Here is an 11,639-nt window from a genome sequence, read left to right as displayed (position 1 = left end):
GTGATCTGAGCGCTTTACATGTATTAACTCATTTTGTCCTCAGTGGTATGGTTGGTACTATAATTGTTCTCATGAGGAAATGGAAGTACAAAGAATTTAACTGACTTGCCCAAGGATATGCAGTTCATTAAGTGGCAAAGCAGGCAACATGATTCTAGAGTCTTAGACCTTTAAGCTATATTCCTCTCCCAGAATAGTAAAAGAAAGGAGGTGGGAAGGAGGGGTCAAGGTAGGGTGGTTTGAGTAAAATTTGACCTTTGAATATGGCATTAAATTAAAGAGGTACTACTATCCTCTGTGAAAATATGTGAATTGTGATTCTTCAAAGAATATTTTACTCTCTCGGGATACGCATCTGATATTTTTTCTTTTGTGTGATACATATTAAATCTTTTTCTGTGAGATATTAATTTATTATTTTCCTAAGTGTTAGTAAATGAAAAAACTAAGTGGGGGTTAATTGATATGACATTTAAACATCGTCTTACCAGTGAGTATTGAAGACTAAAAAATGTCACAACTGTATATTTAAAAAGTATTTAAAAGTAGTACTAAACATAAGCTGAGTAATAGAGAATACTTTTTCTATACTGTATATTAAACGCAGAAACTCCAAAGATAATTACCAAGGCATTTAGTAAGCATTGTTGGTGAATAAGGGTAAGTGAATGAGAAATGAGAAAAAATACAAAGTTCATCTCTGGCAAGCCAGAATTTTTTCAAAAAATGAAAAAGGACACAATTTTTTCTTCTTTTTAAGGTTTTTATTCAAATTCCAGTTAGTTAACATACAGTGTAATATTAGTTTCAGGTGTACAATATAGTGATTCAACACTTTCATACAACACCAAGTGCTCATCTCAAAAAGTACCCTCCTTAATCCCCATCACCTATTTCACCCTTCCCCCTGCACACCTCCCCTCTGGTAACCATCATTTTGTTTCCAATACTTCAGAGTGTGTTTTTTGGGGCACCTGGGTGGCTCAGTCGGTTAAGCATCTGCCTTTGTCTCGGGTCATAATCCCAGGGGCCTGGGATTGAGCCCCACGGTGGGCTCCCTGCTCAGCAGGGAGTCTGCTTCTCCCACTCCCTCTATTCCTCCCTCTGCCCCTCCCTCTGTCCCTCCTCTTGCTCATGCTCTCTCTCACTATCTCTCTCAAATAAATAAAATCTTTTTTTTTTTTTTAAGATTTTATTTATTTGACAGAGAGAGACACAGCGAGAGAGGGAACACAAGCAGGGGGAGTGGGAGAGGGAGAAGCAGGCTTCCCGCTGAGCAGGGAGCCCGATGCGGGGCTCGATCCCAGGACCCTGGGATCATGACCTGAGCCGAAGGCAGACGCTTAACGACTGAGCCACCCAGGCGCCCCTCAAATAAATAAAATCTTAAAAAAAAAAAGACTTTCTTGTTAGCATCTGCACAGAAAAGGAAATAATAAAACTAAAAGGCAACCTAAGCAATGGGAGAAGATATTTGCAAATGACATATCTGATAAAGGTTTATCCATAATACATAAAGAACTTATAAAACTCAACACCCCAAAAATGAATAATTCAATTTAAAAATGGCAGAAGATATGAATAGACAGTTTTCCAAAGACATACAGCTGGCTAACAGACACAGGAAAAGATGCTCAACACTGCTGACCATCAGGGAAATGCAAATCAAAACTACAACGAGATAACATGCCACACTTGTCAGAATGACTAAAATCAACAACACAAGAAACAACAGGTGTTGGGGAGGATGTGGAGAAAGGGGAACCCGTTTGCACTGTTGGTGGGAATGCAAACTGGTGCAGCCATTCTGGAGAATAGTATGGAGGTTCCTCAAAAAGTTAAAAATAGAACTACCCTACAGTCCAGCAATTGCACTACTAAGTATTTACCCAAAGAACACAAAAATACTAATTCAAAGGGATACATGCACCCCAATGTTTATAGCAGCATTATCAACAATAGCCAAATTATGGAAGCAGCCCAAGGTCCATCGACTGATGAATGGGTAAGATGTGGCATATATATATATATATATATATATATATATATATATATTACTTAGTCATAAAAGAGTATGGAGTCTTGCCATTTGCAATGACATGGATGGATCTAGAGAGTATTATGCTAAGTGAAATAAGTCAGATAAAGACCAGTATCATATGATCTCACTCATATGTGGAATTTAAGAAAAAAACAAATGAGCAAAGGGGGAAAAAGGAGGCAAACCAAGAGACAGTCTCAATTATAGAGAACATATTAAATCTTAATGGATGTTTTGATTAGTTTCTACTCAGGCTCAACTTTCTTGAGAATCATTTCTCTATAATAAGGTCTAGAATATATCTTGTGTGTTCACACCTGTTAGATACATACTTTTAACCATGTATCTTTGCTACCACAGCAGCACACAAAATATCCCCATGGCGCTGTGCCTTCCCAGTTATAGGTGGAGCAGGAAAATAAAAAGTTCTGTCTAAAATTTATTTTACTAAATATAACCAAGAAACAGACTCTTAACTATGGTTGATGGTTATCCGATGGGAAGTGGGTGGGGGATGGGATAAATAGAGGGGGGCACTTGTTGTGATGAGCACTGGGTGTTTTATGGAAGTATTGAATCACTGTGTTGTACACCTGAAACTAATATTACACTGTATGTTAACTGGAATTTAAATACTTTTGAAATTTTATTTTGCTAAATATAGTAAGAAATCAAAGGTGTTTCTGCTTTTATTTTTCCTTAACTGTGGAGATTTTAGCAGATATCAAAACCTTCCTTGCATCAAAATTGGCAAGATCAGGTTTAATCTGTGGCTAAATTATAATCCATTGATACCCTAATAAAGATAAGCAAAACTATTTAAGAAAATTGATGCTAAATTATTCTTCTGGCTCCCTGCACACAGCAAAGACCCCTCACCACCTAGTGTAGAGAAATTTTCACCTTATGCACCTGAAGCTGAAAATGGTTGATGCTCACTCTTCTAGCTTCCCTTGCAGCAGGGATGTGGCCTGTGGCAGACACACCTGTCCAGGTATGAGGCCAGGTCCTTCCAAGCCTATCACTCAGCTACATTAAGGCTACATTCCTCATGCTTACAATTGTATGATACAAAGTTAACAAATACTGCGAAAAGAGGGTGGTCCTGTATGTCGAGTTACTGATTTCCTAATGGTTAAAATAAGCCCAGTTAACAGAGCAGAGTGCAGCTAAGATTTAAACATTATTGTTTCAAAGAGATAATTTCATACCCACGTACATACAACATTATTCATAATAGCCAAGAGATGGAAACAAAACAAATTGTGATATGTATATAATGGAACATTATTCAGTTTTAAAAAGAGAGAAAATTCTGACACATGTCACAACATGGATGAACCTTGAGGACATAATGCTAAGTATAATAAGCCAGTCACGAAAAGACATATTATATGATTCCACTTATATGAGTAGACTATCCTAGATAAGTCTACTACTTATCTAGATGCTACTCTGGATAAGTCAAATTCATAGAAACAGAAAGTAAAATGGCAGTTTCCTGGGGCTGGATAGGGAGGGAGAAATAGGGAGTTGTTTAATAGGTATAGAGCTTCACTGTTTAATTTTGCAAGATGAAAACGTTCTGGAGATTTGTTGCACAATAATGTGAATATACTTAACACTGTACACTTAAAAGTGGTTAAGATGGGGGGGTGCCTGGGTGGCTCAGTTGGTTAAACATTCGACACTTGATCTTAGCTCAGATCTTGACCTCAGGGTTGTGAGTTCAAGCCCCATGTTGGGCTCCATGCTGGGTGTGGAGCCTACTTTAAAAAAAATAAGTGGTTAAGATGGTAAATTTTGTTATGTGTTTTTTACCACAATTAAAATAAAATAAATGTATGGTGTTTATGAACAAGAAAAAAAGAAAAAGGTGATGCTAAAATAACTAATAAGCCTGTGCTTTAGTTAAGGCAGAGGAAAGAAACAATTATGTTGCTATTATATCTAGTTTGTTTTAAAAGGCAACCTATTGGGGGCACCTGGGTGGCTCAGTCGGTTAAGCAACCGACTCTTGATTTCAGCTCAGGTCATGATCTCAGGGTCACGAGATTGAGCCCTGCATCAGGCTCTATGAGCAGCAGGGAGTCTGCTTGAGATTCTCTCTGCCCCTCCCCCACTCACACACACACTCTCTCTCTCAAAATAAAGAAATCAATAAAATCTTTTAAAAAAAAAGAAAATGAGGGGCACCTGGGTGGCTTAGTCGGTTAAGCATCTGCTTTTGGCTCAGGTCATGATCTCAGGGTCCTGGGATGGAGCCCCACATCGGGCTCCCTGCTCAGCGGGGAGTCTGCTTCTCTCTCTGCCTCTGCTGCTCCCCCTGCTTATGTTCTCTCTCTTGTTCACTCTCTCTCTCTCAAATAAATAAATAAATTCTTAAAAAAAAAGAAAATGAAATTAAGAAAACTCTTCCATTTACAAGAGCATGAGAAGATAAAATACTTAGAAATAAATGTAACCTAAGAAATTTCATACTCTGAAAACTACGAAACATCGTGGAAAGAAAAATTTCTTTTTTTAAAGATTTTATTTATTTATTTGACAGAGAGAGACACAGCGAGAGAGGGAACACAAGCAGGGGGAGTGGGAGAGGGAGAAGCAGGCTTCCTGGGGCTCGATCCCAGGACCCCGGGATCATGACCTGAGCCGAAGGCAGACGCTTAACGACTGAGCCACCCAGGCGCCCCCGTGGAAAGAAATTAAAGAAGACCTGGAGAAATGGGAGGACATCCCATGTTAATGGTTTGGAATACAAATTGTTAAGATAGCCATACTCCCGAACTTAATCTACAGACTCAATGCAATCACTATCAGAATCCCAGCTGACTTTGCAGAAATTGATAAGGTGATCCTAAAATTCATACAGAGTTTCAAGGGAACTGAAGAGCCAAAACAATCTTGAGAAAGAAGAATAACATTAGAGGACTCACAGTGTGTGATCTCAAAACTTATAACAAAGGTACAGTAACCAAGATGGGTGGTGCTGGCATAAGAATAGACTTATAGATCAATGAAATGGAATGGAGATTGGAAAAAAACCCTTGCATCTATAGTCAGTTGATTTTTCCACAAGGGTGCCAAAACAAATGGGGAAAGAATAATCTTTTCAATAAATGCTGGGACAATCAGATGCTATGCAAAGGAACTATGCAAAGGAACGAATTTGGGCCTTCACATCACCCACAAAAATTAACCTAAAATGGATCAAAGACCTAAATATCAGAGCAAAACCTATAAAACTCTTGAAAGAAAACAGGTATAAATCACTGGCCTTGAATTAGTAAATAGTTTCTTACCTATTAGCACAAGCAACAAAATTTTAAAAATCAGATAAATTAGACTTTATCAAAACCAAAACTTGTGCTTCAAGGAACACTAGCAAAAAAGTGAGAAGACAGCCCACCAAGTGGGAGAAATTTTTTGCAAATCAGATACCTGATAAGGGACTCATATCTAGAATATGTAAATAATTATTACAACTCAATAAGAAAAAGACTACCCAATTAAAATATGGGCAAAGGATCTGAATAGGCAGTTCTCCAAAGAAGATACACATGGCAAATCAGCACAAGAAAAGTTGCTCAAATCATTAGCCAGCAGGGGAATGCAAACTGAATTCACAATGTGGTATCACTTCATACCCACCAGGACAGCTACAATAAAAAACACAGATAACAGCAAGAGTTGGTGAGGATGTAAGGAAATTGAAGCCTTTGTACACTGGTGGGAATGTAAAGTGGTTCAGCCACTTGGGAACACAGCGTGGTAGTTGTTCATTTAAACAGAGATGCCACAGGATATAGCCGTGCTCCTCCTGGTTATATATGCAAGAGAAATGAAAACATATGTCTATTAAAAAAAACTTGTACATGAAAGTTCATAGCGGTATTATTCATAATAACCAAAAAGTGTGTTATGGACAGAATGTTTATGTCCTCCTACAAATTCACATGTTGAAATCCTAAGCCCCAAAGGTGATGGTATTAGGAGTGGGGTCTTGAGGAGGTGATTGGGGCATGAAGGGGGAGCCATCATGAGTGGGATTAGTGGTCTTTAAAAGAGAACCTGGAGAGCTCTCTTGCCCCTTCCACCATGGGAGGACACAGTGAAAAGACAGCCGTCTATGAATCAGGAAGCAGGCTTTCACCAGTAGGGCATTGATCTTGGACTTCCCAGCCTCCAAAACTATGAGTTAGAAATGTTTAAACAACCCAGTCTATGGTATTTTTGTTATAGAAGCCTGAATTGACTAAGACAAAGACTAAATGATCCAAATTCCATCAAATGATAAATGGATAAATAAAATGTGGTATAGCCATATAATGGGATATTATTTAATAACAAAAAAGAATGAAGTATTGATGTATGCTACAACACAGATGAACCTTGGAAAGAGTATGCCCAAGTGAATGAAGCCAGTCACAGAAGACCACTTTGTATGATCCCATTTATATGAAATGGCCAGAACAGGCAAATCTACAGAAACAGAAAACAGATGATTTGTTGCCTAGGGATGGGAGGAGGGGTGGGAGGATTGGGAAGTGACAGCTAAGGGACATAAGATTTGAGGAGTGGCAGGAATGAAAATGTTCCAAAATTGATTATGGTGATGGACACCCAAATGTATGAATATACGAAAGCCATTAAATTGTGCACTTTAAAGGGGTGAATTATATGGCATGTGAATTATATTTCAGTAAAGTGTTTTGTTTTTTTTTAAAGTTGTGGCATTAAAAAAACCACTATTTTATTATGCTCACAATTTTGGGAGTCAGGAGTTTGGGAGTCAGGAGTTAAGGCACAGCAGGAACAGCTCATACCGACTTTACTAGGACTGGATCCTCAGCTGGAGGGACCTGACTGGATCGCGTCGTCTGGTATGTCTCAACTACTGTCACAGGCACTGATGTGCTGAAACCAGCTTGCTCCAACTTCTTGGACAGCTGCTTGTGCACATCCCAACTCTGCCTTCAGTGGCATGCCGTGATAGTTGTCATGGGTCACGGTGGAAATAATTACACCACGGACATTGGAAAATGCTATAAAGCAAGATTTCTTGATTTTAGTATTAGGGCAAGGTACACAAGAAAATGAAACAGAATGACAAGAGAAGTCTTTCTGAAAGAAGCCAGCAATCATTTTGTGCTTTGTTGTTTGTCTGTTTCTAACTGAAATTTTAACATAAAGGATAAGCTGTTAACACGTGTCTCTCCCTAAAGTGGCTGAACGAACATTAAGACTAGAACATTCTCACGCTGCAGTATGGCAGCCTGGTCATGGGTTTTCCATGTGACCATCACCACATGACTCTAAGACAGGGAAACTGAAGGGAGACCAGGAAAGACTGCTTTTCTTGCTGCCTCTGTTCTAGCTAGGACCTACACCCTCACCTTACACACGCCTTGTAGTTCAGATAATGTATGTCCTCCACGTAAAGGTCAAGAAGTTAATGATTTCTTTGAAGTCTTCCAACACAACAGATGCCCTCTAAGGAGCGACCTAGCAAGGTCATCATGCAGGTTTTCCAGACCACTGACTCACCAAGACCCCTGGTTCCAGGTCATAAGTAACTTGTGAGGACATCTAAACACTTGTCGTGGTACTAACCAGTTCCTGGATGCCTGAGAAGACATGTACACCAGACCACAACCCTCAATAAAAACCCCAGATCCCAAGAAAGGTGAGACTCCCTCTCCTTTCCTTCCCAAGTCTCCCAGATGCTCTGGCTGTAACCGCACTCCCTCCAGGTCTTCAATAAACCCTGCTCTCACTTCCTCGTCACTTGCATTTGATTTCTATCCTGTGTGAAGCCCAGAACCCCCTTGGCTGGTCCTGCAGGACCCCTCTGGGTCCTTGGGCCTAGCCAGCCCTTATCAACCCTCTATTTCAGAAAAGTAAAGGTCGGGAGTACCACAGAGCACCATGAAAAGCCCAGGAATCAGACATTTACCCTTCAAGGATAACAATTATAATTTCAAATATTTTAAATGTAAAGTTTTTGCAATGGGAGGGACATATGAAATCAGCACAGTTAAGGTCCCTTTGGCAACCCTCTTGTCTGTGTTGGGAATGAAATCTTTTGGGTTGACCTGTTTAGAAGTCCCTACTACTTTACTTTTCCTGTCCGATTCAACACCAAAGTTTGAGAGAGCATGAGCTCTGAATTGAGTTTTCAGGTGTGTTGTGACCAACAGATTGTTATACACATAAACACACAGATTTAAAAACATATCATCATTGCAAAAAGACCCTATTATATGTACGTGCTGTGTACAAGGTTTTGTAGGCTCTATAAGGAAATACACGGGAGAAAAATTGAAGTAAGTGGCATAAAACATGTAGGGGAGGGGTATGGTTGTGTGTATTGTTTTTGCTTATATTTTCCTTTTTTGTGGATGTGGTTGGATAGAGAGCAATTACTTTAGCCTGAGCGAATCTGGAAAACATGGTCTCTGCCCTCAAATTAGCAATTTCAGACAGTATGTATCAAATACCAAATTTGTTCAAATACCTTATAAGCTTATGGTAGATAGAATTTCTTCACCTTTGTCTTTCAATCGGAACAGTTTTTTTTTTTTTTTTTAAAGATTTTTATTTATTTATTTGACAGAGAGAGACACAGCGAGAGAGGGAACACAAGCAGGGGGAGTGGGAGAGGGAGAAGCAGGCTTCCCACTGAGCAGGGAGCCTGATGCAGGGCTCGATCCCAGGACCCTGGGATCATGACCTGAGCTGAAGGCAGACGCTTAACGACTGAGCCACCCCAGGCGCCCCTCAATCGGAACAGTTTTATTACTGATATAAACCAAAGTAAAGTGTTCTTCAATTTTATGGCTAGTTGGGATTAGATAGGTTTTAGAAAGATAAGGAGTGAAAGCACCAACACCTACAGTAGAAACAAAAAAAGCCAAGCCCTCTTTATTTTTTTAATATGTAGCTATGATTATTTATTCATACATAATGTCTATCACATTTGAGTTAATGTTACAATAAGCCAGTCGCTGACTCAATGTTAAATGGTAGATCCAATTCTGCTGCTACTGACCACCTTCACTTTATTTTTTATTATGTTCAGTTAGCCAGCGTATAGTACATCATAAGTTTTTGATGTGGTGTTCAACGATTCATTAGTTGCATATAACACCGTGCTCATCACAACACGTGCCCTCCTTAATACCCATCACCCAGTTACCCCATCCCCTCACCCCCTCCCTCTGAAACCCTCAGTTTGTTTCCCAGAGTCCAGAGTCTCTCATGGTTTGTCTCCCTCTCTGATTTCTTCCCATTCAGTTTTCCCCTCTCTTCCCCTGTGGTCCTCTGTGTTATTCCTAATGTTCCACATATGAGTGAAACCATATGATAAATGTCTTTCTCTGCTTGACTTATTTCACTTAGCACAATCCCCTCCAGTTCCATCCATGTTGATGCAAATGGTGGGTGTTCATCCTCTCTGATGGCTGAGTAATATTCCATTGTAATATGAACCACATCTTTATCCATTCATCTGTTGAAGGGCATCTTGGCTCCTTCCACAGTTTGGCCAAGGCCTCTTTAATTTGGCTCAGAATCTGCTTGGAGTTCATCACTTTACCTCAGGGCTGCTGGTGACCCAATTGGACCTTCCTGGCAACTTTAGTATGGTTTTTGTAAATTTACAAAATACCACAGGCTCCTGTTTGGGATGGTAAAATTTTATGAACCTATTTGGCAGGTTGTCTTTGAGGCAGGAGTTGGGAGAATGACTAAATCTTCTCTCCTCTTTTGTAACAAACAGAGGGATCTTTCCAACTTGCAATCATTTCCTGATTTGAAATTCCTCAGGGATTGTCTATTGTCTCAGGATTAAGTGCTTTGGCTTACTCGACCCTTTGTGTTCCTGGTTTTGCTTTCCTGTCCAGCCTCATCTCAACTTGACATCGCACGTGCACACACACACACACACACACACACACACACGCACGCACGCAGGCACCCTACTGGGAGCTAGTGCAGGCCTCAGCCAGTGTGTCGGACACACCCTGCAGTTTCAGTTCCAAGCTTTCAAACGTTCTCCTCCCTGTGCCAAGAACTCGCTTCCCTTCCTCTCTGCCTCTTCCCTCCAACCACCCTCCCCACCTTCTCTTAAAATAATTTTCCCTTAAACCTGTGAGTCTTTTTTTTTTTTTAAGATTCTATTTATTTATTTAACAGAGAGAGACACAGCGAGAGAGGGAACACAAGCAGGGGGAGTGGGAGAGGGAGAAGCAGGCTTCCCGCAGAGCAGGGAGCCCGATGTGGGGCTCGATCCCAGGACCCTGGGATCATGACCTGAGCCAAAGGCAGACGCTTAACGACTGAGCCACCCAGGCACCCCGACCTGTGAGTCTTAGTTTCTTCTTCACTTCCAATTTTGGTTTACGTCAGGTGTTCCTTCTTTGTGCTCTGGGGGGGACGCCGCACTTCCCCTCTCGTGGGACATAGTATAATTGAGTTACTACATTTTTACCTATTTACTTGTCAGCAGCTTCTCAGGCAGGATCAGTCTGTTTAACTCACCATTTTATCCCCACCTCCCAGCTTGGTATGTCCTAAATAAGAAATGTTGACACAAAAAGATGGAAAAATATTCCATGCTCATGGATCGGAAGAATAAACATTGTTAAAATGTCTATGCTACCCAGAACAATCTATACCTTCAATGCCATCCCGATCAAAATTCCAATGACATTTTTCAAAGTGCTGGAACAAACAATCCTAAAATTTGTATGGAATCAGAAAAGACCCCGAATCGCCAAGGAGATGTTGAAAAAGAAAAACAAAGCTGGGGGCATCACGTTGCCCGATTTCAAGCTATATTACAAAGCTGTGATCACCAAGACAGCATGGTACTGGCACAAAAACAGACATACAGACCAATGGAACAGAATAGAGAACCCAGATATGGACCCTCAACTCTATGGTCAAATAATCTTTGACAAAGCAGGAAAAAACATGCAATGGAAAAAAGACAGTCTCTTCAATAAATGGTGCTGGGAAAATTGGACAGCCACATGCAGAAGAATGAAACTCGACCATTCTCTAACACCATTCACAAAGATAAACTCAAAGTGGATGAAAGACCTCAATGTGAGACAGGAATCCATCAAAATCCTAGAGGAGAACATAGGCAGTAACCTCTTTGACATCGGCCACAGCAACTTCTTTCAAGATACATCTCCAAAAGCTAGTGAAACAAAAGCAAAAATGAACTTTTGGGACTTCATCAAGATAAAAAGCTTCTGCACAGCAAAGGAAACAGTCAACAAAACAAAGAGGCAACCCACAGAATGGGAGAAGATATTTGCAAATGACACTACAGATAAAGGGCTGGTATCCAAAATCTATAAAGAACTTCTCAAGCTCAACACCCAAAAACCAAATAATCAAGTCAAAAAGTGGGCAGAAGAGATGAACAGACACTTCTCTGAAGAAGACATACAAATGGCTAACAGACACATGAAAAAATGTTCATCATCATTAGCCATCAGGGAAATCCAAATCAAAACCACACTGAGATACCACCTTACACCAGTTAGAATGGCAAAAATGGACAGGGAAAGAAACAACAAATGTT

The sequence above is a fragment of the Halichoerus grypus genome, chromosome 8 (genome assembly GCF_964656455.1).
Source record: "Halichoerus grypus chromosome 8, mHalGry1.hap1.1, whole genome shotgun sequence".
Classification (NCBI taxonomy): domain Eukaryota; kingdom Metazoa; phylum Chordata; class Mammalia; order Carnivora; family Phocidae; genus Halichoerus; species Halichoerus grypus.
This window is presented reverse-complemented; position numbering follows the sequence as displayed.